The 26,437-nt window shown below is 45.5% G+C and overlaps 1 protein-coding gene across 6 annotated transcripts in view; it reads left to right on the top strand.

Moving 5' to 3' along the window:
* Nucleotides 1-295: 295 nt before the first annotated feature.
* LOC106573235 (doublecortin domain-containing protein 1) overlaps nt 296-26,437 on the top strand; it is a 40,402-nt gene continuing 14,260 nt past the window's right edge. For 5 of the 6 annotated variants that reach the window (XM_082962524.1, XM_082962527.1, XM_082962526.1 and 2 more), the window contains exons 1-6: nt 296-462; nt 4,006-4,141; nt 4,957-5,061; nt 8,739-8,904; nt 9,020-9,081; nt 10,537-10,772. The gene's annotated coding sequence lies outside the window, so the exon portion shown is untranslated. Of the gene's footprint in view, nt 463-4,005; nt 4,142-4,391; nt 5,062-8,738; nt 8,905-9,019; nt 9,082-10,536; nt 10,773-26,437 lie in introns of those variants that run through there. The other variant, XM_082962528.1, reaches the window with a different exon arrangement.

The raw sequence follows: 26,437 nt of genomic DNA, 5'->3' as shown, positions 1-26,437 counted from the left end.
GTTGAGTGAGAGATCAGTTTGACAGTGTATTAGTTAGTATTCAGTATAGAAACAGGTCAGAGCCCTAATGTCAATCCTCTGTCGCCCCCTACTGGTGTAAAACCTACACTCTCATCTGCCCTCTAAAGCACAACACACCTCCTTGTCATTTCGCACTGCCGCGACACTCACTGTTTCGTTTCTCTATTCCAAGTGTCACCATCCTCACAGCTCTAAACAGCTACAGGTTTGAGACAGGTTATTTCTGAAAGTATTACTCTTTGTAATAAATCATGTGGTCTTCCCAGCTTCTGCAGATAATCCATCAAAGGCTGGGGTCTGGGGTCTGGGGTGGGCTACCGCCCCTCTGGTCCCTGCCTCGTCCCCACCGGCTTGTTTGATGAGCAGGGTGGGGTGGTAGCCAGCCTCCGTCACCTCCACACTGACCAGAGGGTTTGGCCTGTCGTATGGCGAACGCTACCGGTAAGCCCTGGTTCATGTTCTGTTCCCAGCGTGAATCTCCTCTATCGTTCCCCTTTCCCCACTTCCAGCCTCTTAGTCGGAGCTCTTTGCTTCTGAATCATCATATGGACCAGTGACAGTCGTCTCCCCATCACACCTGCTGCACTAAGAGCACAGACACTGTTTCTATCTGATAACAACCCTGATTGCGTAGTATGTCTTATGAGGAGGAGTGTTGTGGTGGGCACTCTGGTTGAGTGGGACATGACATCTTTCGGTCTTCTTTTCTCTCCCGCTAACGTGCGGTGTGAGTGTGCGTGGTGCCTGATGGGCACATGTCAGCGTGGTGCGCGGCGGGAGCGCGGGGCTTTTCATGTCTCAGTAGTCACTGTAATGATTGCAGATGGGAGCACTGTGGGGGGGCCTGGAGCCCAGAGCTCTGTCATTGTTGCAGGCTGGCAGGGCTGCCCTGACCCGTTACACTGGCTCTATCCTCAGCCTCATCTCATCTGCCTCTCTCCCTCCCTCCCACATGGGAGTGTAATTGAAAAGTGTATTTGGCAAATTACACATGTCTGGGTCTGGGAAAAACTCTTTCAGTATGCAGCTATAGTCTACCTTCTTGTGCAGAGAAATTGACATTTCAAAAACACTCTAGGAAAAGTTGCGTCGCTGTTTCAGTGTGGTGGATCAGATTTATGTATGTATGCGCCTGCACGGGTTTGATTGCGTCTAATTTGGTAGCGAGGGGAAATCATTTATCCGTGGTGATAGCCCTCCCTGGGGAAGACTCCAATTGGACAGGGATTAATGATGACATGGCCACTGACTGGAAGTAATACCTCTCGGAGATTTACAACATGGAGTTTTGATAAACAGTAGACGGTTGCAGGTCCGTATCGCATCAAACTGCATTCACGATAACATGGAGATTAGAAATAGGATTAACTTCTAACAGCTATAATAGCATTATCAACTGTCACTCCCTTTGAAATGAAAGGATTCGTCTAGAATGGGAGAGAAGCCAGATCAAAACAAATGGGATGATAAAAAAAGAATACCACATCATAAAATGTTAAGTTGACGTTCGTTCAAGAAAATGTTGTCGATACCACCTTGAAATATTTTAACCATCTATAATATATTTAGAATATCTATTGAAGTACTGGTCAGTGCTATGGCCGGTTGGTGTGTATCTGCCTCGTTCTCCGGTTGTCATTTGAGATATCTCTCTGAGACTGTCACAGACTGAAAACAGGCCATCATATCAAGTAGAATCCTGCGCTGGACTTGATAAATATCAGCGGTGCTAAGGTGCTGAGCGCAACAGAGCTGTTAGGTACTCCAGCTAGCCTATGAAACTTTGTTTCAGCAGGGTATTTCACTGGAAATGAACGATGATAGTAGACCTATGATATTAGCCATGCCCTGAGTCACCTATTCCTGTATAGTGACAACAAAATAAGATTCATTTGTGTCGTCATCATTGAGTGTCATAACACTACAAAAAAGCTATAAAACCAAATGTAAGTAAACATTCATTATATTGCATATTTTCTATGTTATTGTGGAAGCCCTTTGACTTACTCATTTGAGCTGAGTAGGGTAGAGAGGGTGTCTGCTGCCGGTCCCCTGTCTGCAGGACGTGCCCCCTGTCCCTGAAGGGTTGCTCCTAACCCCTGGGGCTCCTGCATGCGAGGAGGCCTTATTAGCCCCAGGTAAGCAGCTGCAAGGAGGCCTCCCCCAGCCTCAGCCTCTCTTAGCCCTAGCCTGTAACCCCCAGTGGGGCTGACCAGCCATCCAGAAAGCATTATATTAGCAAGTGTTTGTCCCGACATGCTACTTACCACATGGGCTTTGTATGCCTCTTTGACAGTCTCTTCTCATGAGGAACACTACAATAGGTAGACGTATGTTTCCTGGTTGTCAACGGTGTGGCACATAATATATCTGACATGTGTCTGTTTACAGAATTCTGAATCTGTAACTAATGGAGTAAAATGTGGGGTTTTGTTTCCTCGTTAGTCCTCATTTTCTAAGCCTGTAGTAGAGTAAGATGAGTAGGGGGAGGTTGGGACTGCTGTCCCCTGTCCCGTCATTGGTCTGAGCCGGAGGCCCGGCGCATTCCGTCACCCAACGACCTGTGATCTGTGAGGTGTGTTCTCCTGACCTTTGGTAGATAGCCGTGGCTTACTGTCACCCAGCAGTCAGGCTGGATCAGTCTAACAGGCTGGAGCTGGTGCAGAGCAGAGCTGGGTCTGTGCTACTAGAACCCGCTCCTAATCTCTCTAAGCGTCATTGTGCCGCCAGCGGCTTTGCTAGTCCTCCGACCGCAACCGGTTCACAAGGTTCAACTAATTTCTTGAGTTGAACGATGATCCGAATCTGGAAAACACAACGGAGCCCATGGCCCCGCGTTCACGGTGAAAATAAAGTCATATACTGTATATGTAAGGATCTGGGGCCTAGGATTCTGGGGTTAAACCATGCTCTTGTACACTCACTGTAGCCTGGGTGCCCTGTCCACCCCTTGCCCCAAAATAAGATATCTCACATCTCAGCCAGTGATACCCTTCAACAACTTTGTCAAGTACGATATTGTGTTGTGGAGTAAATCTTACAAATGAGGATGTAAGAAATTAGGAAAACTTGACACGACTGGTCAGTGTCATAATTCCCAGCCACGCGAAACCCTCAAAGGGATGGCAACAGCCAAACTTGTTAATAGTCTTAATGTGTAAATCTAATGCAATTACACCCACGACTTGGTGAGAATCCTGTCACCAGGGTAAAGGAGTTGTCTTGATGTGTGCTCAAGTACTGCAGCTGAGGAACTTGTCATTAGAGGCTCTGTAATTTTGTAGTGACAGTGAACAGTGTCAGGAAGGAGGAGATTGTTAGCACTGCTAATCTACTCCAATCTGATATTATCCTGCCAAGCTCCTCTGATAGGCTTTGAGAGTTTACGTGGCAAGAAGTTCAAGCTTGAGAGCACTGGGAGCACTGCTAACTGCTAATCTAGGACAGAGTTTCCACGTCTCTCCATCCAATTCATTCATCCAATACGGTGTCCGGTTTTGAGAAGAGAAAGGCGTGTTTTTTTTGTTTTTTTTGGTGTTTAGTTCATGTCTAAGCGTTTGACTAATTAGTCTCCTACACTAAGAAATAGTGTTTTAACTGAGTTCATGACAGTTTCATTGGACCTTTGGTAAATGTGATAAACACAGGGACAGACGAGCCGAATGCAAAGAGAACAGTCACGAGTGGTTCTGTGTTGCTTCAGGACATTTTCTGTTTAGACCTATTTTTTTTGCTTTTCTTTAGAATCGGATTTGAATCTCTACGATATAAGATTGTCAAATTAGACTCAATAAATTTCGCAACCTGTTTAGAAAACATCCCCTGCACCAGTGTTACAGTATTGTAAATATCATGTGAGTGACTACCATGTTGATGTTGAAGCCTGATCCTGTCTATTCTCCAGCAGTGTGCCTACTACAACTGCCCCTGTGTCAGTCAGTCCCTCTTGTCTAATGCAGTGTGTTTGTGCCCTGTATCCTGCAGGGCTCTTCAGGGTGCTGCACTGTCCCTGGGTGGTGGAGAAGGCTCTGGTGGCAGCGGCAGGGGATAGGGGTTACCACCATGCTGTGTACAGAGCGCCGCTGGATCCAGACACAGCACTACCTACAGGCTTCAAAAAGTAACGGACACACCCCTCCAACTACATGATATCAGCCCTCTCTCACTGACTGTTTCCACAGGCCTTATGTTTAAGGGTTAGTTCAGGATGTTGGTGTCCCTTCAATCAACTTCCCCGGAGTCAGATGAACTCGTGGATACCTTTTTATATGTCTCTGCGTCCAGTATGAAGGACGTTAGAGGTCGTTTCGTGAGCCAATGCTAACTAGCTTAGCACAAAGACTGGGAAGTCTTCGGTTACAGCTAGCATTCTCTGGGGAAGTAGATAAAGGGCCTCATTGCCAAAATCCCGAAGGATTAGTGATAACAAGAGGTGCTACTGGTAGAGATGTGGAGCTGCTAGCAACAGTATGTAACCCAGCTATGAACCATCCTGGTGTGTGTAGGTTTGAGGCAGGCAGTAAGACACCGTAAGGGAAAGAGCAATTATTAGCAGACAGTCAGGGTGTGAACTGTGAAATAATGGGCTCATAGACATGACTGACTGACTAGAGACCCTAATACATGTCTGAATGAGAGACTAGACTACTGTACACTATGTTAACTCCTGTTTGTACACAACACACACACACACACACACACACTCTCAAAGTCTGAGCTATCGCAGTGCCTTGTCCTCCACACAGAGGAAATCCATAACACCATGCTGTGATAGTGAAGGGGTAGCTCCTCAGTCATCAGATACTGTACTCTGTCTGTACTGCTGAAGAACATAGACTTGTTACAATGTAGACAGTGGTAAAATGGTGTTGATGAAACTGCTTGAATTGAACCAGTCATTGTATTCCTTTCTATGGGGGTTATGTTCTTGTGTAGACGGGAGGCTGTGGAAGGATTTCCGTTTGACAGAAGCCCATCAACTGAGACCACACGGGCCTTAAAGCCACGGTGGACTCTGACGCCCACTTCACACAGCTCAAGGTAACAGATCGCTCTTCCTTATGAGATGAGGATTCAGAGAGATAAAACTGTGATGATCAAGACAAGTTATCGGGGAAAGTTCATCAAAAGTGCTCAACTTGTACGTCTCTCTACAATCTGTAAAGAGTTGTAAAGCTTGTAGGTCTCTCTACAATCTGTAAAGGGTTGTAAAGCTTGTAGGTCTCTCTACAATCTGTAAAGGGTTGTAAAGCTTGTAGGTCTCTCTACAATCTGTAAAGGGTTGTAAAGCTTGTAGGTCTCTCTACAATCTGTAAAGGGTTGTAAAGCTTGTAGGTCTCTCTACAATCTGTAAAGGGTTGTAAAGCTTGTAGGTCTCTACAATCTGTAAAGGGTTGTGAAGCTTGTAAGGTCTCTCTACAATCTGTAAAGGGTTGTGAAGCTTGTAGGTCTACAATCTGTAAAGGGTTGTGAAGCTTGTAGGTCTCTCTAGAATCTGTAAAGGGTTGTGAAGCTTGTAGGTCTCTCTACAATCTGTAAAGGGTTGTGAAGCTTGTAGGTCTCTACAATCTGTAAAGGGTTGTGAAGCTTGTAGGTCTCTCTACAATCTATAAAGGGTTGTGAAGCTTGTAGGTCTCTCTACAATCTGTAAAGGGTTGTAAAGCTTGTAGGTCTCTCTACAATCTGTAAAGGGTTGTGAAGCTTGTAGGTCTCTCTACAATCTGTAAAGGGTTGTGAAGCTTGTAGGTCTCTCTACAATCTGTAAAGGGTTGTGAAGCTTGTAGGTCTCTCTACAATCTGTAAAGGGTTGTGAAGCTTGTAGGTCTCTCTACAATCTGTAAAGGGTTGTGAAGCTTGTAGGTCTCTACAATCTGTAAAAGGTTGTAAAGCTTGTAGGTCTCTACAATCTGTAAAGGGTTGTGAAGCTTGTAGGTCTCTCTACAATCTGTAAAGGGTTGTGAAGCTTGTAGGTCTCTCTACAATCTGTAAAGGGTTGTGAAGCTTGTAGGTATCTCTACAATCTGTAAAGGGTTGTGAAGCTTGTAGGTCTCTCTACAATCTGTAAAGGGTAGTAAAGCTTGTAGGTCTCTCTACAATCTGTAAAGGGTTGTAAAGCTTGTAGGTCTCTCTACAATCTGCAAAGGGTTGTAAAGCTTGTAGGTCTCTCTACAATCTGTAAAGGGTTGTAAAGCTTGTAGGTCTCTCTACAATCTGTAAAGGGTTGTAAAGCTTGTAGGTCTCTCTACAATCTGTAAAGGGTTGTAAAGCTTGTAGGTCTCTACAATCTGTAAAGGGTTGTGAAGCTTGTAGGTCTCTCTACAATCTGTAAAGGGTTGTGAAGCTTGTAGGTCTCTACAATCTGTAAAGGGTTATGAAGCTTGTAGGTCTCTCTACAATCTGTAAAGGGTTGTGAAGCTTGTAGGTCTCTCTACAATCTGTAAAGCGTTGTAAAGCTTGTAGGTCTCTACAATCTGTAAAGGGTTGTGAAGCTTGAAGGTCTCGCTACAATCTGTAAAGGGTTGTGAAGCTTGTAGGTCTCTCTACAATCTGTAAAGGGTTGTAAAGCTTGTAGGTCTCTCTACAATCTGTAAAGGGTTGTGAAGCTTGTAGGTCTCTCTACAATCTGTAAAGGGTTGTGAAGCTTGTAGGTCTCTCTACAATCTGTAAAGGGTTGTGAAGCTTGTAGGTCTCTACAATCTGTAAAGGGTTGTGAAGCTTGTAGGTCTCTCTACAATCTGTAAAGGGTTGTAAAGCTCGTAGGAGAGGACGGGTGCTTGAACTGTCTCCCCCGTTGGAACTCCTCACACACACACACATCTGGAAGAGACACACACACACACACACACATCTGGAAGAGACACACACACACACACACATCTGGAAGAGACACAAACATACACACTGCTGTATACCGTAGGCTTTCATGTGCTCTCTTACTGTAAGCTGTGTTTTCTACGTAATTCGGGAGAGACCAGAAGTGGTGCTGCTTCCTTCTGCTACGGTTGTGAAGCGGACCAAGTCAGCATCAGTACAGGGTCAGCAGCACATATATGGATCATAACCAAGGTACAGTATCTTAACTTAGGGGTTTGTTCAACTGAGCCACTTATAACCCCCTCAATAACCTGCAGAAAGTTGCACAATACACATTTCTACAGAAAATCTACAGATTTTAACCAACAGAATTGGCCCAGCTGCATTATCTCTCGGCTCTAGTGACTTATGGCAACAGCTAAGTTTGGTGGTTGTAGGAGTTAGGGAAAGGTTGACCGGGGTTCGCTAACCCTCCGCTCCGTGTGGAACCCAGTGGAGATCATCTGGTGAGGATGCCTCGGCTGTTCGCTGTTGATGTCGTCGGGGTTGTTGTTATTGTCTACTGGACGGTCCAGGTGAGTTCCAGTTCACCAGGCCTGGATCCACTCAGTGGGCCGGATGCAGTGCTTATTGTCCTGCACACCAGGCCGTGCTCTTATCCATGCGTAACACACGCAGAGGCGCAGGCAGGCAGCATCATTCTCATCTGGGTTTTCACACTTTCCCACCCTAATTTATCTACATTTCACTGTTCAGTGAGCCCCCAAATGAATGGTTCCTCCCCTCCTGCATGGGAGGTGAAATTGTATTAGGTTAGAGGAACCCTAATTGGTTGATACTATACGGTATGTATTGACTTGGTCACAGCAAAGGCAAAACAGAAAATACCGTATCAGTCACATCAGTATCACTCTGACTGCACCTGTCAGTTTTTCCATTAACCTCCTTTCTCTTTATGAGGCCATTTGACTGTAGCATGCTAATCATGCATGTTACATATCACAGAGGGCTACTCTGCCATGCTTTACAGAGGGTTGTCCCGAAGAACCGTCGTATCTTAATAGAAGCCGAACGGCAAAACAAGGGCCATCTATGGTGAGAGGAGCAGTTTGCGCGCGAAGTGGAACAGACACCACAGACAGGATATCCCTCAGTTCACTGATTAGCCTTGTCTTGTTCCTGCGTGCAGAAGACTGCATGAAAACGTCCCTAATCCTTCCCTCTCACCGCCTTGCCTGGAGGGCTTGAGAAGAGATCTGTCCGTGTGATCCACTGCTGTGTCTTCTTTATCGGCGTGGGTGACGCCATTTTACATAACGTGATGCAAGTTGAGTCCCTTAATATGTTCAAATTAGCCGTGATGTCGTGGACTTGACACACTCTAGACAGGAGGGATGGTAGAGTGGGAGGGATTCAGATGTAGCACTTAATAGCAGGCCTATAACTTCTGGTAGGATATCCACACCCTAGGCCATGCTAAGCTAATACATATGCACTGTTCTAATGCAGTCGGGCAAAGTAATGGTAGACTTCACAGAGTCGTCGTGTAAAACGTGGCTATCGGTTCATTACACAATGCCCTTTAATGGCGTTCTCCTCTTGCCTCCGACTGAAACGAGACCCTTTTGGGGGGGGATGAGGTGTTTCTCAGTGGTCGTGAGGTTATGGTCGCACCGCTGTAAACGTAAAAGGGAATAATAATAAGTCCAAATGGAACTTATCGGTGAACTGTGAAATCCCATTCTCCCTGGCTCAGGAGCTCAGTGACTCGGACAGCCGCCTGACGTGAGTGATCCATGGAGGGGAAGTGTCCCATTTATGACATCTTGTTTCATTTTCTGCCTCTTTTAACTCGCGTACCGAGGTCTCTCTCTCTCTCTCTCTATCCCTCCCTCCCCCTCTAGCCCCCTCTACCCCCTCCCATCCTCTTGCTGTGCTGTGCTAGACAGGGGAGATCCTGGGTAAAGCCCTGCCCCAGCTCTGCCTGGCTGTATCCTCCATGACAGTCTCTCCGGAGGACCAGGAGGGCTCCTCATACACGGAGGCCCACATGCTCAACATACGGAGAAGGTGCCCACTATACTTTCATCTGGTACATTTCATCTACATAAACATAGACCTAAATGAATACAAATAATAGACTTACTGATCACTCTGTCTGCCTTCATACTCTGCAAATGCACAGGATCAAAAGGCAGTCCATTTCAACGGTGCAGCTTTGGAAAAGATGGCAGCATTTCTCCAAAGGTTTGTTCTTTATTACCCAAGTGCAAATACAAAGGAGGAAAGGATTCTAAGGATACCAAGAAGAAATTCCTGTACTCCACATTCTCTCATTCTTGCAGAATTAATTTTGAAAACAGATCCTGGTATTTTGTAATGTTTTATGTGGTGGGATCACTACCATGTCTCTCTGTCTGGCCTCTGTTGTGTCATTGTTGTGGTTGCGTGGACATGTCCTGATGACACTACGTTGCCTTGTGACCTTTCCCACAGGCGTTCCCTGGGTTGGTCCTAACCTACCTGCAGGATGGGGTCGGCTGTGCAGAGGTGACCCCCCAGAGCCAGAGGGCGTGGGGGTGTCTGGATAGGGGGAAGCAGGCAGACACCAGTGGAACGCCAGAGGTGGACCACAGACAGGCAGACAGGCAGGCAGGCAGGCAGGCAGGCAGGCAGACAGACAGACAGACAGACAGACAGACAGACAGACAGACAGACAGACAGACAGACAGACAGACAGACAGACAGACAGACAGACAGACAGACAGACAGACAGACAGACAGACAGACAGACAGACAGACAGACAGACAGACAGACAGACAGACAGACAGACAGACAGACAGGACCATGGGCAGGTCACAGTACTGAGTATCAGTAAAGCACATTCAAAATGGGGTTGTGACCAAGTTATTGCATTCACGTGTCCGTGTTCTAGTGCTGCTTACGGGTTTGTAACTATATGTATGTTTTCTTAAGCTCTATGAAGCTGTTATTTTGTTTCATGAGGTCAACGTTCTCCTGTGAGAAATAGGAGAATTTGTTTTTGCAGAGAGACAGGTCATGAGAGAAAACCAGCTGCATTTTTTATGTAGTCTGATCTGACAAGATCACAGCACAACAGGAGCAACTTGATATTGTTTTGCAACATTTTTATTTTCTGGTCATAATGTAGAGAAGACATGTACAAGTACAGAATGAGAGAATATTCCCACAATTAAAGCTGCAATATGTCACTTTTTTGGGGCGACCTGACAAAATCCCCAAAGAAATGTGAGTTATAGATCTGTTATTCTCATCGAAACCAAGTCTAAGAAGCGGTAGATATGTTCTGTGTGCTCTATTTCTATCCTTCCCGTTTTCAAGTTTTGTTTTTGCATCTTGTACTTTCGGTTTTGTACACCAGCTTCAAACATTTGAAAATACGATATTTTTTATTAAGGAAAGTATATTTCACAGCGGTTTACATGGTACAATGATTCTATGCACTATACTTGCTTATTTTGTCACATAAACTGAAATTAGGCAAACTATTAGAATTTTAGCAATCAGGAAATGGCAGAGCGATTTCTGCATAGTGCATCTTTAATTTTATATGAAGAGAAATACCTCCTATGACTCTGTGAGTTATTCAGGGATTCCTTGTGGACATGCAGTATATCCCCAGCGAGCTCTCACTGAATGAAGTGTTTGTCTCTCTCCAGGTCTGTGGATGTGATGTCAGTGACACCAATCATGAAGCAGTCCCAGCAGAACCATGCGGCCTCCCTTCAGGACAAGGGCCAGGCAGGGGCCAAGCAGACAGGGTCCTCCAAGGCAGGGACCAAGCAGGCATTGGCCTACCAGGCAGGGGCCTGGGCCAGCAGGGAGAGAGCCCAGCTGGCAGTGGCCCTGCTGAGGAAACACAAAGACAAAACACCCTCAGACTTATGTCTCAAAGGTAGGCCACTGCCCGGGTGCCTGCTGCTGACATGGCTCACTGTTATTGTTCAATGACATTCAATGTTTTCCATCAGTTTTGTGTAAGATAGATTCATCAGATATTTTTTGAAATATCTAAAAAAAAAAGGCCTAGAGCTTGTTGACTGGCACAAATTTAGAGACACAGGGCAAAGAAAGAGTAGATATCAGGGGAACTGGAATTGAATTTTCTTTTGGCGCAAATAACTAAGACCTGATAAAATGTTTAACGCCCTTGCATTTTAATATGATGTACTTTTGCTGTCAGGGTCAGTCAACTAATGTTAATCCCCAATAAGGTGAATCAAAATAATAATGTATTGAAAGAGATAACTTAATGCTTTCTACTCTTTCTACTTCGTGAGGCTTGATTGAGACTTTTCGATAATATAGAGGCGTTGGCTTAGATAGTTCCTATCCCTATCAAGATACGGTACATTATATTACCCAACCACAGAAATATCTGTGTGCGCTGTGAGCATTAGCATCACAGAGCTCTAACATCCAAAGTATGGTTAGGCTAAATGATCATAATCAGAGAGAACTCTGTCTCTGTCTGAGTGGAGAGAGAGACACCGTGGTCCGTAGTGCATAAAGAGGCCTCACCGACACATGCGCTCTAACACACACACACACAACGCCTTGCTCAGTTTCAACACTGTGCTTCCCCCACACATCCCAGCCTCTTTAATGCAATTGAACAATATCCGATTAGTCGCTTCACGATTCATTTACGAGCCCGTGTTAAATCGTCGTCGCTCAGACGCTCAACAAGTAACGCAGCGCCAGCACTGCTGTGCCACTAGATTACCTCACACGGCCCCCAGATGTGGCCCCCAGATGTGGCCCCCAGATGAAGACGGATGTTTTTATCGTGTTAAATGGGTGTGTACCTGTATACCTCAGCCCACTGCTCACTGAGCGCGGAGTAGGGGGTTGGAGCAGGCTAGACGATGTCTCGTTTGCAACTGAAGCCAATTGCATTGTGTTTGATCCGCTCACCCAGGTCCCTCCATGTCCTCATGCTCCATTTGTCATTGTTGTCATTGTTGTGTGAAGGGAAACATCTCCGTTATAAAATACACCACACAACAGCTTTAATTGAGCCTCTCCTGAGAGGAATAATTAGATTCTTCTGATAAAGAAAAATCTATAAATATGATCAATCCCAATCCATTTTTAGATTAAAGACCAGGAAAATACAGTTATGCTATCTGCTCTAATTGACCTCATTAATATATGCACAAATCATTATTCTCATAGTGGATATTAAATGTAACATGAAATATCTAATGTTTATCAAACAAACAATTTCAGCGACATTTTTATGAATGCAATTTGCTATCCGAATGACCCTGTATGATTTTATTTAAACAATTACTGTAAATTAATTCTGCCAGGTTTATTTAAAAATCCATAACATGAGCTGCCTTTTTAATTGATGGTGTCGATATATTGTGAGAAGCACAAAATTTTTAAGAAGCAGTTCTTTTTTGTAAAATTTTTTTGGGCAACTTGTATTTCATTCGATTGAACCTTTATTTAACGAGGCAAGTCAGTTAAGAACAAAAACCTTTTTACAATGACGGCCTACCCCGGCCAAATCCGGACATCGCTGGGCCAATTGTGCTCCGCCCTATGGGACTCCCATTCACGGCCGGATGTGATTCAGCCTGGATTCGAACCAGGGGCGTCTCTTGCACTGAGATACAGTGCCTTAAACCGCTGCGCCACTGTGCGAGTTCAGCGTAACCTTTTATATTTCTGGTTCCGTCCTTTAAATGTGTGTTACTTTGGCTATATCACGATGAAGCAGAAGACTTTATTAAGTTAATATCGTAAGTTGAATCTCATAAATGCCTCTAAATGAATACAACCTCTCCCGTATAATGATATTACAAATAATATATGCAAACCATTATTCATGTACAAATGTTAATTACACTAGCGTAATAAAAAAAGTGACTGAGGTATAGTGTTGAGAATAGATGTTGTTGCTACAAGCTGATTAAATGCCGTGACACACTATTTCCCAAAAGGAAAAGGTGGGCCCTAATGAGAGATGGGTCTGTGGCCAGCGAGTCGCGCTGCCCCCCGCCTGTCACCCGCTGACCTGTGACAGAGACACAGAGAGCCACAGAGAGGGGTGAGTGGCTGTCACGATAAGTGCTTGTGACAGGCCCACTACAGGCACATCTGTGGAGGGCCCGAACATTGTTTTCCCACCGGTGACTCTCTGTGGCTGGAGCAGGGAGGCAGGCAGCGCTGAGGGGCTAACTGGCTGCACTGCCCCAAGACATGCCCCCACGCTCTGGGGAAGCAGCTGTCACTCGCCCAGCTGCCATTTGTTCTAATAATCCTGGTGTTTTCATTGTTTGACTTTCCTATCTGCTGTATAGGCCGGCCCCCTGTCTTCCCTCCTCATCTCCCGTCAACCATTTTTCATACAGAACAAAGATACATACTATACAACAGCACTGTGCTTTAGAGGCCAGTTAGACTTAGACATCATTAGTAGTGAAGCCAGCACATTTGGCTATCATGGACTGAGGCAGGCAGGGCAGCATGGGAAAGTGGCTGTTATGGGAGCGTTGACCCAGAGGGGTCAGCTAATCTCCATCAATGGCTTTGTCAGGGGCCGTATCAGGGGCCATGTCCAGGGTCTTGTCAGACTCATAGGCTCATTATTAAACCCTGACACAGGCTCACTACTCCCTGGCTCTCTGGGCTTAAACTAGTTTTGCCTCTCTCTCTGGGCTTAAACTAGTTTTGCCTCTCTCTCTGGGCTTAAACTAGTTTGGCCTCTCTCTCTGGGCTTAAACTAGTTTGGCCTCTCTCTCTGGGCTTAAACTAGTTTTGCCTCTCTCTCTGGGCTTAAACTACTTTGGCCTCTCTCTGGGCTTAAACTAGTTTGGCCTCTCTCTCTGGGCTTAAATTAGTATGGCCTCTCTCTGGGCTCCTGAAAGTTTTTAAGCACTGGCCTTACAGTATACTTGGCCATTTTCTGTTTTGGTATTGCCCATTGCAAAATATAGACTGGCTCTCTATTGCTTCCTGTATATTTTCAATATGGACTTACAGTACATCACCAGGTCTATTTATTTGTGGCAGAACCCCATTCACTTCTGTCATGAAACTCCACGCACACACAGACACACACAGTGCTCTTCTCTCTCTCTCTCTCTCTCTCTCTCTCTCTCTCTCTCTCTCTCTCTCTCTCTCTCTCTCTCTCTCTCCTCTCTCTCTCTCTCTCTCTCTCTCTTAGCAGTCTCTTGAAAGCCCACTCAGTCCCATGCACTATTTATTAGCCTGGCAGGCTGACTCTTCCCATCCTGACCCTTTCTCCTCTATTCTACATAATAATGCAGCCTCCATTATCACACAGCCTCATCACTTATTGAAGACGTCTGTGAGTGAAGACGCCCTGTCTTTGATTCCCTTGAAGGAACTTTGCATGGCCTACTCACGGATCCAATTCCGTCCCTTTGTAGCTCCTCTTACTTCCACGGGAGTGGCCACTGGCTTGCTTTGCATCATTGAATGGCAGTCCATGCTGAAGGAATTCACCTTTTGATGGATTATCTAGATGCCAGATATGTTGGACTTCTGAAGGTTGCAGAGTGGTAGAGGCAAGGGTGAGTTTTAGTCATGTGGTTCCGAACGGACGGATGCCTGCTTGAAGTCTGAAGAACCTTTCATGCGCTCATAGAATCATCAACCTTACTGTAATTGATCAGGATATGAGCAAACAGGGGTGAATATCATGTGGGTACAGACAGCCAGGTAGACAGATGGCAAGACAGGCATCTTCTGACTGACATCTACATCTGGATATTACAGTAATTCTGAATGATGAAGGGAATATCATTGTAGGATGTGCTATTGTAGTACCTACAGACAAGTAGACCGCATGGGCAGACCAACAGATGCTGCAATCATTATAGACAGACAGACAGACTGACAGACTGGTGTTTTCTCCCCAGAGCGGTGGGTGACTGTAGGCTATGTGCTTCATTACCCTGTGGAGCTGGAATCACCCAGAACACACCAGCATTTGTGGAGCCACGCCAGGTCACCCAGCTGACTGTACAGGACCCTGCACTGCATATGGCATGAGAGCCCCTCAGCAAACAGATACACATGCATGCACCACTCTGTGTGCGTGCGTGCGTGCGTGTGTGTGAGTGCGTGCGTGCGTGCGATCCTACTTTAAGCTACAGTGTTCTGTATTCCATTGGCTGTAATACATCTGGATTTGAGCTCTCGTATACAACAACAAAGCCCGTTCCAAGACTCACTGTTATTGTCAGTCCATTTAGCATGCCACTGTGTGCCAATATCCAGTCACAGACACACAAGTAATTGATGGGTTTCTCTCTGGCCCTAAACAAACAGTTTAGCCTTTTACCAGCTTAGCCTTTACCCCTGGCTCCATGGTGACTGTGGGCCATCCATTAAAGACTAGAAATGAACTGTTGTTTGATTGTCTGCAGACAGACACCCTGGGCCACGGCCCAGGGATGTGTCCTCACTACAGATGTAGCATTCAGTTACACACAATTGACCATGCATCCTAATTTAAACAGCCTGTCTCTTTATTAAAACTCAATTCTTCACTTTATCCAGCTATTTATTATGGATATAGTATTATTATTATGCACATCATACTGGTAAATCGAACAGGAATTCCCAGAGACATCACTAATAAATGAATAAATCCACATTTTATTCGTCACATACAGTTTACAGCAGGTATAAATGGTGCAATGCTTGAAAAATGCTTACTTGCAAGCTCCCTCAACAGTGCAGTACAATATCAATGGTATCAAAAGTCAAATCAAAAATACAAAAACAACAAGTAGAAGAAAGTGTTAAGCAAAGTAATAAAACTGAAATGTACACAATAGAAGGGTTGGTTGTTTAGCAACAAAACCAACGTGTGCGTAACTATGGGGAAAAACAGACGAGGTTGGCTTAGACTGTTGACAACATGTAAACTATATTTCTTCTCCAATGTTTATTGAAAACATAAGTACATTTTCACAATGAGCACTTGTTGTCTCTCAAATATACTGAACAATTTTTTTAACTAACGTGCAACAATTTCAAAGATTTTACTGAGTTACAGTTCATAAAAGGAATTCAGTTAATTGAAATAATTTCATTAGACCCTAATTTATGGATTTCACAAGACTGGGCAGGGGTGCAGCCATGGGTGGGCCTGGGAAGGCAGCTGTGCTGACATAATTGCAAAAGGGTTTTCTAATGATCAATTAGCCTTTATGATAAACTTGCAGAAATGTCTAAAAACCTGTTTTCCCTTTTTCATTATGGGGTATTGTGTGTAGATTGATGAGGACATTTAAAAAAAACAAAAAACATTTTGGAATAAGGCTGTAACGTAACAATTTTGAAAAACTAATTGGGTCTGAATATTTTCAGAATGCACTGTATGTTCTTTATCACACTCAAAATACACATGTAACCTCTCCATAAATGTTCCACTTGAGAGATGAAAATGTCAAGGCACACATCCGGAAAGTGAGAGGTTATTGAGCCAGGGTTGTGTGTGTGTGTGTGTGTGTGTGTGTGTGTGTGTGTGTGTGTGTGTGTGTGTGTGTGTGTGTGTGTGTGTGTGTGTGTGTGTTTTAAGGGTTGAATGTGTGGAGAGTCAGTGTAAATAGTCTCTTGGTGCAGGTCTGTGCAGGGAGACAGCTAGGGTTAGCTGTTCAACAGTCTGATGGCCTGGTGGTAGAAGCTGTCTCGGAACCCGATGCTCCGATACCGTTTCTAGATGGTACCAGAGTGAACAGACCATGGCTCAGGTGACTGGAGTCCTTGACGATATCCCGGGCTTTCCTCAGACACCGCCTGTTGTAAATGTCCTGGAGGGCAGGGAGCTCACCCCCAGGGGTGTATTGGGATGTCCTCACCAGCCTCTGTAAAACCTTGCCGTTGAGAGCGGTGCAGTTTCCATACCAGGCGGTGATGAAGCCAGACAAGATGCTCTCAATGGTGCATCTATCGAAGTTCTTGAGGATCTGAAGGGCCATGCCAAATGTATTCAGTCGCCTGAAGTTGAAGAGGCGCCTTCTTCACCACGGTGTCGGTGTGGTGGGACCATGTCAGGGCCTCTGTAATGTGCACGCCGAGGAACTTGAAGCTTTGACCCTCTCCACTGCAGCCCTGTCGATGCAGATGGGGGTGTGCTCCCCCCCTGTTTCCTGTAGTCCACGATCATATCCTTGATGACCATCTTAGAGGAGACTATGGTGTTGAAAGCTGAGCTGTAGTTAATAAACAGCATTTTCACATAGGTATTCCTCTTGTCCTGGTAGGATAGGGCAGTGTGCAGAGCAATGCTACCTTGTCCCAGACCTGCTGTTTTCAACTCTCTCTCTCTCTATACCGCAGCTGCGGTCTCGACCTCTGAATGCTTGGTTATGAAAAGCCAACTGACATTTACTCCTGAGGTGCTGACCTGTTGCACTCGCTACAACCACTGAGATTATTATTTGACCCTGTTGGTCATCTATGAACGTTTGAACATCTTGGAGAACAATCTGGCCTTAAAGGCCATGTACTCTTATAATCTCCACCCGGCACAGCCAGAAGAGGACTGACTGGCCACCCCTCAGAGCCTGGTTCCTCTCTAGCTATCTTCCTAGGTTCCAGCCATGGGAATTTTTCCTAGCCACCGTTCTTCTACGTCTGCATTCCTTGCTGTTTTGGGTTTTAGGCTGGATTTCTGTATAGCACTTTGTGACCTCTGCTGATGTAAGAAGGGCTTTATAAATACATTTGATTTGATTTGAATGGCGATTGAGTTGTCCGTGGATCTGCTGAGGCGGAATTGCAATTCTATTTTGTCCACTGCGCTGAATAATAACCTTCTCAATAAAACAGATCATTGTAGCTCACTTTGAAGTTAATGTAGAAGTTCAACAGTATAACACTACAGTGGCAGGGGAAGAGCTGACAGGTTTTCTGCTGGCCGGGTGGACCATCTGTATTGTGTGAGTTGGCCGTTGGCCGTGTCCTCTCCTCTGCTTTAGCTGTGGGCATAGCAGGCAGCATAGTCTGACCACTGACCGGCATAGTGTATTGTTCATCCACTGTGCGGCTTATTACGGCATATGTCGACTGGCCCGGTTGCTCTAACCACAGTATCTGTCTGTGGGACAGTTATGCATGCCACACTGTGTGTGCTGGGCGGAAAAGTCAAGTGCTCCGCAAACTGTTCTGTTCTAGAAACCTTGTCCACACTCCTTTGAGTCATGATCAAAATGTCAAGTATGGATGCAACTGATGACAAACACTCATCTTTCTTTTGTCCTGTATCACATACACAACAAACATGTAACCTCTCCTAAATCCACAGAACTGATCAGTGGGGCCATTTTCCACTTGAGAGAGGCAAGTGTCAAGGCATACATCCGGAAAGTGAGAGGTTATTGAGCCAGGGTAGATAGTGTGTGTGTGTGTGTGTGTGTGTGTGTGTGTGTGTGTGTGTGTGTGTGTGTGTGTGTGTGTGTGTGTGTGTGTGTGTGTGTGTGTGTGTGGTGTGTGTGTGTGTGTGTGGTGTGTGTGGTGTGTGTGTGTGTGTGTGTGTGGGGGGGTAAAGGTAGGAGCGAGTCTTGCCGCCGTCACCCTTTGGAACAGTATTCCCGACGGTGCATGGCTCCATACGATGCGCGAGCAGCCAAGCCTAGTGAAGCAAGCTGCCCATGCTCAGTGGCATTTCCCAAATGTGGCCCAGCTGGGGGCCTCTGCCTGGCTGCCTGAGTGGCACACACTGTCTCAGGGAGGGAGGGGGGCGAGGGGCTCTCAGGGCCAGGGATGGAGGATTCAGTGCCCCCCCTCACAACCCCACCACCGCAACCAGCACTGCCCCAGCCATTAGCCTGCGAGACGCTGGAGTTGATGCGCATTGCCGTCACAGTGGTATAGCTCCACTTTCAATGCAGAGCGAGAGGCGCTTCATTTCCATCAACCAACTGTGTGATGCCCTTTCTTTTAAGTAATGTCAGCGTCTCACTTTAATGGTATTTCTGTCACTCGTCTCTAAAGGGAATACATGAAGCTGATGGAGTGTGTGTGGGCAGACAGGGAGGAGGGAGATTAATTGACTTGGTAGAAAGCATCCTAAATTATCATCTGACTTCAATCATGCAGATAGACACATCTCAGACACACGCTCTCTCTTTCGTTCTCTCAGGTTATGCAAATAGTGGGCCTGGCCACTGTAACTGATGAGCAGCAGATCAACCATACAGTACATTGTATCTGCCACGTGCTTATCTTTGATTGTTCATGTGGATCAAATAGTCATCTGTAGAAAATAATGATGGGCATGTAACAGTTAGTATTTTGCACTCAGATTAGGCCGGGAAGAAAAGGAAAATATTGGTGTTCTATCCAATAGCGAGTCAGGCTCAACAAAGCTCTTTACCCCTGACTATATTAATTTATACCGCATGGCCATTCTGTTCCTGTTGAGAACTGTTCTCTAGTTTTGCTTGAATGGAGTCCGGCTTTTTTTCTAGCATTGTGTTGTATATACAGTACAGTAACTGGCGTCCATCTTTGATGGGGTCATTGGTGTGTCTCATTACAGAGTTGAGAGGTAAACGGCTCATCTCCATTGGTCAGGCTAAAACCGGGAAACAGTTCTGTCACTAATGTTACCTTCACTCAGTTAGGCATACATCCCATATAGAAGCAGCCTCGTTTAAACACGCTCCTCGTACACCGCATAGAAATAATAGAGCTGTCTAGGTAATTATTAGTCTCATTAAACCGTCTCTCAAAGCTGTGCATGTTAGTGTACGCAGGAGTAATCTCAGCCAGAAGAATGAGAATCCAAAAAAGATTCTGTTTCTGAAAGTCCAGTAAATATCGTAGTATTTTTAATCGTTTATTCAATTGCACTGGATAAATTAGAGATCTTTGCATGAATTAATGTCATTTTCAAAAAACATGATTTCATATTTGTTTAAACAATTTCAGTAGTAATCAAGCTACCAAAAATAAACATGGTAGAATATGTGTAGGTTTACATAATACAAACATACAGTAGTATTTTGTTCCTCACTGGTAATATTTTTCCTGACAAAAAATGTCTACGTATAAGTCAAATTAAGGCCACACTGTAAAACATATATTTTTTTATTAAGTAATGATTTTTAGCGTCTTTATGAGTATCTCCAACATGAAGTATTCTTATGTATAATAGACTTAACCTTTGGTGTTTGTAACGGTCGTCATATGTAATGGACCAAGGTGCAGCGGGAAAATGTATACTCATCTTCTTATTTATTATAAAAGAAGGAAACGACACTAAACAGTCCCGTCAGGTGCTACATACACTAAACAGGAAATAACTACCCACAATTCCCATTACCAAAACACCCCTATACATAGGACCTTCAGTCAGAGGCAACGAGGAACAGCTGCCTCCAATTGAAGGCCAAATCAATAAACTAAACATAGAACTAGAAAGACTAGACTAGAACATAGAAATATACTAACATAGAACATTAACCAAAACCCCGGAGCACTCTAAACAAACACCCCTCTACATAAACACATAGCCCAACAAACCCCGAACCACATAAAACAAACACCCCCTGCCACGTCCTGACCAAACTACAATAACCCCTTTACTGGTCAGGACGTGACAGTACCCCCCCCCCCCAAAGGTGCAGACCCGGATGCACCTCACACAAGAACACAAAAATAACCCCCCCAAAAAACAAAAATCCCAACTAAAGGGAGGGAAGGGAGGGTGGCCACCGTCACCGACGGTTCTTGTGCTACACCCCCCCCCCCTCCCCAACCCACCTACTATGGAGGTGGCTCAGGCTCCGGCCTTACTCCCCAACCTAACGTGTCCACCCCCGCTAAATATTTATTAATTGTTACCCTTCCCGAAGTCTCTGGGCTATGGCGCATCGCTGAAGACCTCGGGCTGATGTGCGTTGCTGTAGACCTCAGGCTGATGCGCGTCGCTGGAGACCTCGGGCTGAAGGGCGACTCTGGCTGCGCCGATTCCGGACTGTAGGGCGACTCTGGCTGCGCCGACTCCGGACTGTAGGGCGACTCTGGCTGCGCCGACTCCGGACTGTAGGGCGACTCTGGCTGCGCCGACTCCGGACTGTAGGGCGACTCTGGCTGCGCCGACTCCGGACTGTAGGGCGACTCTGGCTGCGCCGACTCCGGACTGTAGGGCGACTCTGGCTGCGCCGACTCCGGACTGTAGGGCGACTCTCGCTGCGCCGACTCCGGACTGTAGGGCGACTCTCGCTGCGCCGACTCCGGACTGTAGGGCGACTCTCTCGGCTCCTGACTGTGGGCCGTCTCTCTCGGCTCCGGACTGTGGGCCGTCTCGCTCGGCTCCGGACTGTGGGCCGTCTCGCTCGGCTCCGGACTGTGGGCCGTCTCGCTCGGCTCCGGACTGTGGGCCGTCTCGCTCGGCTCCGGACTGTGGGCCGTCTCGCTCGGCTCCGGACTGTGGGCCGTCTCTCTACGGGGCACTGTCGTCGGAAGCTCTGGACGGGGCACTGTCGCCGGACGCTCTGGACGGGGCACTGTCGTCGGACGCTCTGGACGGGGCACTGTCGTCGGAAGCTCTGGACGGGGCACTGTCGTCGGAAGCTCTGGACGGGGCACTGTCGTCGGAAGCTCTGGACGAGGCACTGTCGCCGGAAGCTCTGGACGAGGCACTGTCGTCGGAAGCTCTGGACGGGGACTGCGCACTGAAGGCCTGATGCATGGGGCTGGCTTAGGACGCGCAGGAGCAGGATGAGCTGGACTGGGCTGACGCACTGGAGGCCTGGTGCGTGGGGCTGGTACTGGAGGTATCAGACTGGAGACACGCACCTCAAGGCTAGTGCGAGGAGCAGGAACAGGACGTACTGGACTGGGCTGACGCACTGGAAGCCTAGTGCGTGGTGCTGGCTTTGGAGACGCCAGACTGGTGACACGCACCTCAGGGCTAGTGCGAGGAGCGGGAACTGGATACACCGGGCCATGGGTAAGCACTGGAGGTCTGGAGCGCACCTCCTGCACAACCCGTCCTGGCTGGATGGTCATAGTAGCCCTGTACGAGCGAAGTGCTGGCACAGGGCGAACTGGGCTGTGCAGAGGCCTGATGGTTGCCGTGCGTAGAGCAGGCGTAGGGTAGCCTGGGCCTAGGAGGCGCATTGGTAGCCAGATGTGCTGCTCAGGCATCCTCCTTCCAGGCTGGATGCCCACTCTAGCACGGCACTTGCGAGGGGCTGGGATCACTCGCACCGGACTGTGCGTGCACATGGACGAGATCGTGCGCACTTCCACATACACTGGCGCTCTCTTCTCCACACACTCCCCATAATAAGCACGGGGAGTTGGCTTAGGGCTCACCCTTGGCCCAGCCAAAAAATGTCTTGGGGGTGCCTCTCGTGCTTCCCAATCGGCGCGTATAACGCCTCATACCGGCGCCCCTCTGCCTTGGCTGCCTCTATCTCCTCCAGTGGGCGACGGTATTCACCAGCCTGGTGCCATGGTCCAGCCCCGTCCAGAATCTCCTCCCATGTCCACGATTCCCTGTAGTCCACATAATTCCTCTCCAGCTTCTTACCCCGCTGCTTGGTCCGTTTGTGGTGGGTAGTTCTGTATCGGTCGTCGTATGTAATGGACCAAGGTGCAGCGGGAAAATGTATACTCATCTTCTTATTTATTATAAAAGTAGGAAAAAACTAAAAGATACACGTATACAAAAACAAACAAACAAACAAACAAACAAACAAACAAACAAACGACACTAAACAGTCCCGTCAGGTGTTACATACACTAAACAGGAAATAACTACCCACAATTCCCATTACCAAAACTCCCCTATACATAGGACCTTCAATCAGAGGCAACGAGGAACAGCTGCCTCCAATTGAAGGCCAAATCAATAAACTAAACATGGAACTAGAAAGACTAGACTAGAACATAGAAATATACTAACATAGAACATTAACCAAAACCCCGGAACACTCTAAACAAACACCCCTCTACATAAACACATAGCCCAACAAACCCCGAACCACATAAAACAAACACACCCTGCCACGTCCTGACCAAACTACAATAACAAATAACCCCTTTACTGGTCAGGACGTGATAGTGTTTCACAAACACTAATATATTAAGTCCAGCATCTAAAAAATGGCTTAGATCCAACTTAATTTGATCAGTTCCAAAACTTATTTGTTAGATCAACTTCATATTTTTGATCAGTTACTTTCAGTGATCATGTCTTAAGGTAAAAAAAAATATTCTGTCTCCGATTATTTGCCATTTTAACTTACTTTAGCAGGCATTGCTGAAAACAGTGCTCATTCCACTAGCGGTCAATGGAAGTACAACTGTAAGCATGTGCCTCTAGCATTAAGGGTTGTGCACGGTTGTGTACATGCCCTTGTTGTTGTTCTTCTTCTTGTTCTTGTTCTTGTTCTTCTTCTCCTCTAAATTTGTATTGTCAGATCGCAAACCAACTCAAAGGTGGATATACCGCCACCTACTATACTGGCTGGAGTGTGAGGCCGGCCTCCATATTCATCTATTTCGCTTACATGTATCTCGCCCTGTGATTCTGCCTACTGCTCTGGAGTGTGAATTCATTTCAATTTGTGACACAAAAAGGGAAGGGAAAAAGGACGGGGAAAAGGGAAGAAAAATTTCCCAATCATTCAAATCTCCCCACTATTCCACTACTTGGCTCTATCGGATCCTACACCAGTCGATCAGCCTGGGAGGATGGGATACGCTGCAGTAAAATCTCATACATACCTTGTTGATGGTGGGAATCTCATCTTTGAACGTCAATTTGCCTGTCAGTCGGACAGGCAGACAGCAAGACTTATAATAAGCCACGCTGTACCAAAATAAATGCTAGGTTAGAAGCAAGGGGATATAATGTGCGAGTGAGATAAATACAAGAGATGATTCGGACAGCAACATGAACATGATATTGTTATGGTGGCACAGTGATCATTTTCAGATGGAACCGTTAAATGTATAGGTGTGTCTGTGATGGCCAGTACAGCACGGCTTTGAACGCTGCTTGTCCAATCAGCATCCAGGATCCAGACAACCAGTTTTATAAAAGTATCATAAAGTTTAAAAAAATGGAATTACCCACAATCCTCAGAAAACTGAGCCACATGGCAAGTTGTTGCAAAAAATTTAAATTCTTAAGTTGAGAGTAAGTATTATGAAAATGTATATTAAACTTAAAATTTTCGAATGTCATGCTTTTTGAACATAAAAATTAAGTAAGCTATTCAAATATTCAAGTAACAGTGCATTCTGAAAACCATTTTTTTTTTTTATCTGAATTTTTGGTATAATATTCCCCCCCCCCCCCCAGAATATTTTTTTTTACAGTACAGCCACCACAGGCAATTTAGAGATTTATCCATTTGTATTTGACAATTTAGAGATTTTTTGGTATTTTGGTCCATTAATATTAGTATTTAAACCCATTTAAATGTCAAAAAGTTGACACAAATGTTTAATTTTGTTAGTTTATTTTACTACCATCATCAAAATGTCATGAATTGTAACCACATTTAAATGGACATCCATAAAAAGCTCACTACATTGAATCACACATAGTTTAAAAGCACATTTGATAGAGAATGTTACAAACTGGACTATATGTAGTAACTTACTTTTTAGAGATTGGGTCTAAATAGGTGTTTGAAGGTTGATAGTCTAAATACAGTGTCCTTGTCTTTAACTCATTTCCCGAAAGTTAGACACTTCCCACACACAAACACATTTTTCTCACCCTCACAAGCATCTGCATTAACCAAATTGTGTGTGATTATCGTTAGACATATTCTCCAGACTTACACAGGGAATTGTTGATATCTTGAAAAAAATATATATATTCTAGAGGACATTGTCTTCTGAAAAATGCGCCAAAAATGTATTTTACTTAACGTTCTTTAGTATTTTACAGATAGAAAGATGAACAAAGTATGTGTAAGTCCAATTGTGGAGTGTCTTAATGAAATGAAACCTAAATATTTAGGCTGACATCATCCGTTGTCCAGAAAAAATGTTTTTGTGTGATATGCAAATGTGCACACATTTAATGAGATATCACCTAATTTGCATATTTTAATAAAAGATTTCAGAAAATGTTTCGTGCACAAAAGTATTATATTTGTGTCCACGACGGCATTCAATTGGTAAAAATGTATTGTGATATGATTAAGGTAAAAAATACTGTATTTTTGTGGTGCCTGGCCTATTTTTTACTTAACACTTGTTTTTTTTATTAAATCTTAACTTCTTAAAGCATTGTTGGTTTAAGGGCTTGTTAGTAAGCATTTCACTGCAAGGTCTACATCTGTTGTATTCGACGCATGTGACAAATACGATTTGATTTGATTGAAGTCCAATATTATAAACAACATTACTATGCGTCTCTAGCCAAACTTCCCAGCATGTCTTTTCCTCCTTCCAGTCGTTTACATTTTATTTCTCTATTGAGTGTGCCCTGTAATTAAGTTGCCAGCAGCAGTACCTCATTAGCGTTGGATTAAGCCCTCCGCCGTTGGGTTTTAGCATTAGGTAAACAACAGGAGTCTGTGTTTGCTGTGACCTCTCTGTCACTTTAGCAACACAGTGGCGTCCATTAAGCTACCTCCATCCACATGGTAAACACCCCAGACAGGGCTTTTACATCTACACCTTGTCTAGGTCACAACACTTAGTTACACTCAGCAACCGGCCCACGTTAATGAATGTAACTCTCCAAGTACGGAGAGCTGCTTAACATTTGCTTGTGGTCATTCATCCTCATGCCAAACAGTCTATGGTGAAAACTACTATCACAGCATGCAGTAGACACAAGCCATAAGATAATAACAACAAGAGTTTTTTAACAATGAGATTTTATGGCTCTACTTAAATGTCATATTTTTCTTTGATTGCTGTTTTGGTCCGGACATCTGAGGGGACAGATGTTCTCCCCCAGGACAGACCCAATGCTGACTCGTTCTTTCTTTCTTTCTTTCTTTCTTTCTTTCTTTCTTTCTTTCTTTCTTTCTTTCTTTCTTTCTTTCTTTCTTTCTTTCTTTCTTTCTTTCTTTCTTTCTTTAAGTTGAGATCTGTTGCAATTTTCGGTAGTTTTACTGAAGCATCTGTCTCCACCACGAGTGGTTGTTCAGATAGAGCTGTCCCTCTGAGACGGCTGTTTTCGCCCCAGCCCCCTAAGCATCCACGGACTCTACTGTCAGTGACATCTCCATCCCTCTGTCCTCCAGACCCCCCCCCCCCCCCCCGCCACGACTGATAGTGTTTAGTCACCCTGCAACGCGCCAACCCACAGAGGGACTTGTCATCCAGGATGTTTGCTTGACATTGTACACACACACACACACACACACACACACACACACACACACACACACACACACACACACACACAAAACTGCCTTTGATTACCCTGTTGGGACACAGACATATATCTAGTGTCAGGAACAATCTGTTGGGAGTTTGTCTGCTGCGTGGCGTTTGTGACCAGTCGTGGCGTGTGTGTCCAGTCGTGAGCGGCGGAGCAGAAGGTCTCCAGCCGTACATCTGACCCCAGGTGATGGGCTC

The sequence above is a fragment of the Salmo salar genome, chromosome 16 (assembly GCF_965601325.2).
Source record: "Salmo salar chromosome 16, fSalSal1, whole genome shotgun sequence".
NCBI classification, from domain to species: Eukaryota; Metazoa; Chordata; class Actinopteri; order Salmoniformes; family Salmonidae; genus Salmo; species Salmo salar.
This window is presented reverse-complemented; position numbering and strand designations above follow the sequence as displayed.